Source organism: Trachurus trachurus (genome assembly GCF_905171665.1).
Source record: "Trachurus trachurus genome assembly, chromosome: 1".
Lineage (NCBI taxonomy): Eukaryota > Metazoa > Chordata > Actinopteri > Carangiformes > Carangidae > Trachurus > Trachurus trachurus.
Window position 1 is genome coordinate 3,023,726 of NC_139891.1, and position 4,119 is coordinate 3,027,844.

The following is a 4,119-nucleotide window of genomic DNA, read 5'->3' on the forward strand; positions in this document are numbered from 1 at the left end:
ACTCTAGCTGTGTTCTAGAAGCAATATAAAGGGATAATCTGCATATTTTTTAAACATGACTGAGATTATAGAAACCTAGTAAAATAAAGAATGAATGTTTATACACATTTTTAGAGAACCCTACACTAGTTTTCTGCAACAATTGCTTTCCAAAAACACCCATGACCCATCCTTACAGGCCTGAGGTTTTGCCTAAGAGCACCTTTAAATGCCACAACATAGAGAAAATGTTTTGTGGACTGACGAAACTAAGATTTAATTTTGGGGGATTTTTTTGTATGAATGGTGTAAAAATGGCACTACGTATACCAGCATGTCAAAATCATCCCAACAGTGAGGTACAAAGGAGCATCACAGTTCGGGCCTGTAACATTTGCCATCATCAAGGGCAAAATTAATTCACAAGTTTATCAAGGCTTCCTACAGGATAATGTCAGGGTGGCTGTCCTCCAGCTGAAGCTCAGTCGTGATGTAACAGGACAATGGGCCTCATTCACCAATATCTTCTTAAGAATCTTCTTAGATTCTTTCTTAAGTTGTTCTTAAGAAGTTCCTTAAGAAAACCCTACGTCAGATTCATCAACGCGTTCGTAAGCCTCAGAATTGTTCGCAGCTGTGTTCTTATGCCATCTCCTCGTAAGTTGAGGGCGTGTGCCAGGTCAGTCTAATTAACATAGGATTAGCATAGGTAACGGCCCCATCAATGCCCGTAAAAGGGCATGAGACTGCAGGGCCGTGTGCAAACAGAGACCACAGGCACTGAGCAGAGAAGGTGGAGTGAGAAAGAAAGTTGAAATGCTCAAATGAAAATCTGGGAGGGAGCACCAGACTCCAAACGTAAAAAGAACTTAAGTAGTGAAGTGGAGCTACTGCGGCAGGAATGAAACAAAGAAACAAACAAAAGGCTTATATTTAGTTTATATTTTTATATTTATATTTAGGCTATATTTAGTAGCGTCAGCAGTAGATGCAGCTCTTCGGGTTGTTATCATAAATCATAAATATCATCATATTATCACCTATGAAAAAAAAACAGTTGTGTGTAGTGTGCACTGTTGCAGCCCACAATTAGGAAAAAAAAATCATATCGGCAGCTGTATGCCCCCCCCCCCCCCCCCCCCCCAAAAAAAGAGAAAAAAAACAATTAAGTGTCTATAATGTTTTTTAAGAGACTGCAATGATTTGTCAATTATTATTAATATATATGATTATTAAAAACATCATAAAAGATAAGAAAATAATTCTTATTCAAATCATATAATATCATACAACTGCAGAACAGAAGAAAACGCTATAATCGGTTATTTTTGCAGAAGTCTCAGCACTTAAAGTGCGTAAGTATACTCCTGACTGTTCGTAGATTTTGTTCTTAGTTAAGAACAAATTCTGGATAAGAAAACATTCATGAATGCCACAATCTTCGTAAAAACTTCGTAAGTAGGATTTAAGAACAAATTTGTTCCTAAGAACGGTTCGTGAATGAGGCCCATTGACCCTAAACATCAAAGTAAATCTACAACAGAGTGACTTCTAAAAAAGAAAATCCACCTTTTGGAGCGGCCCCGTCAGAGCCCAGACCTGGATGACCCCATGAGAGCCATTCACACCAGACATCCTAAGAACATGGCTGAGCTGAAGCAGTTCAAAAAGATTCCAAAATTCTTCTTGAGTGTTGTGCTGTTCTGATCTGCAGCTAAAGGAAAGGTTTGGTTGAGGTTGTTGCTGCCAAAGGAGATTCAACCACTTATTAAATCCAAACGTTTTACACCTGGCTGCACTGTGAATGTTTAATATGTTGAAGACATGACATATTATAATTGTTTGTGTGGTATTAGGTTAAGCACATTGTGTTTGTCTATACTTGTGACTTGGATGTACAGTAGATCAGATTACATTTACAATAATTAATGAAGAAAAAATAAATTACTTTATGTTATAAATGTTTATATTTTGACATTAATATTAATATATAACATATTTGATAGCCAATAACACCCACTTGTGCATTATACTGTATATCATATAAATTATAAATGGTGTCATCCATGTGAGCTGTGCACAACAAATGGTGTTCCATGTGAGGTAATGTACTTTTGCCAGTTACATGTGCAGCAACACTTTGGACAATACTTGAAGTGTATTCCAAAACTGACCAAACCAAAAGTTTTCTGTACAGGTGGTCTGGTGGAGCAGGAGAAATCCAACTATACGTTCAGAAAGGGCATTGCACTGAATATTGATATTTGTCTCAGGGCTAAAATAGGTTTGAGAATTTAAGCCCTCATTGTGCTGCATTAAGAATTACTGATAGTCCAACCGATTGCAACTTCTCTGTAGGAACTGTTAGATTTCTTGGTCAACATTTGAATATACAGTATATATAAATGATACCCTCTGGGGCGTTGTTTAGCTCAGTTGGTAGAGCAGGCGTGCGCTGTATCCAATCCCAACTCAGGTGGCCCTTTGCTGCATGTCATCCACCCCCTCTCTGCCTCCCATTTCCTGTCTCTCTCAACTATGCCATCAATTATGGGCGAAAAAGTCTAAAAATATACTTTAAAAAAATGAATGAATACATAAATGGTGCCCTCCATATGAGGCAGTGCACAACACTGTCAAACAGACTTCAGTGTCCACTCACACATTACCATTCCACCCTGATCATGTCATGTAGACTGGCATTACCAATGGAGGCCATCCTCCTCGGTAATGACGTGGCTGGCAGCTGTGTTTGGGCAAATGCTTCCCCACCACAGTGCTTGCTCCCTCCTATCGCCTTGGAGCAGCCTGGAGCAGTTGTGCACTTTCCAGCATGTGCATGCAGTGACACCGGTAAGTCAGGCTGAGTCTAATAGATACTGGGAGATCGAGACTATTTTGCCATACTTACTTGATATTCCTTTGTCTGTGTTTGTATGAGAGAGGAATGGTGTGAACAGAGAGCTGTAGAGGAGGTTTTGGATCAGCTGCGGAGGTGCCAATGGTTCTTCTCTTTAGGATGGCATTTTGGCAAAGAAGTGTTTGCCGCATGGAGAGGACTTTGTTGGGGATCCCTTCCACCTCGATTTCAGGGTCATGTGTTTACTCTTGGTCATGATAGTTCAGGCTATTTTGGTGGTGTCTGTTGTACTTGTACAGTGAGATAACTGGAAGGCCAAAGCCATTTACTTGCCATCGTTACTGTCAGTTCCAGCTATCAGTCAGCGGTTTGAGCAGGCCTATACTTTATCGTTGATTGTGAGGGATCATTGCCTCATGGAAAGTGTTGGAGCCAGTATCAAAGCACTGTCAAAGCACTAACTGCCCTGACCATGATGCTTTGCCAACAAATTGTGAAGGAAACCACACAAACAAAAGACAATCTATGTATATTTAAAGGCTGAAATTTATTTGAAATTTCAGTGCAGGTTTATAACTTTATTTTAGCTTTGAATAAAAGGGAAAGGAAATATGAGATACTAATTATTTGGTAAATTTTCATGAAACTAAGGTTTTCCTTAGCCAAACCCAGACATGAATGTCTGGGACATGAACTGGAAATAGCAAAAAAAAAAAAAAAGCGTTAAAGAGAGTACAAATTGTAGTATGGCATATTATGATAGCATGATTTAAATAAACGTTTGTGTTGCTGTTAAACTATTACATTGGCCACTTCTTTGTTTAAAACTGGCAAAAAATAAATCAACACAACATACATGATAAACATTGAAATATACATTTGCTCAGCTCAGTTCTCTTTGTTCTTCCTGATAAAGAGCATAAAACATTTGGCAAATTTAACAGAAACAGAAAAAGAAGAGAGAACAGAAAAGAGAGATTTAAGTAAAAGAAAATTAAACACATATAATCAGTAAAACAAATACAGTTGCACCTTAAAACTTACACAAGTCTGTTTTTTATACAAATACTTCCATGGGGTCTCCAGTAAGACAATGTATTAGTGAGTTATGGCCAAAAACATGCTGATGCAGTGGCACTAAAATTACTTTCTTATTTTCTTCAGCATTATTGTATACATTAAATGCCTTTGATTCCCATTTGAGGGGATGTATCTGTGAGAATGCTTTGAATGATTTACTTTTGTTTGTTATTGTAGCTTTTGACAATGCAGTCTAATGC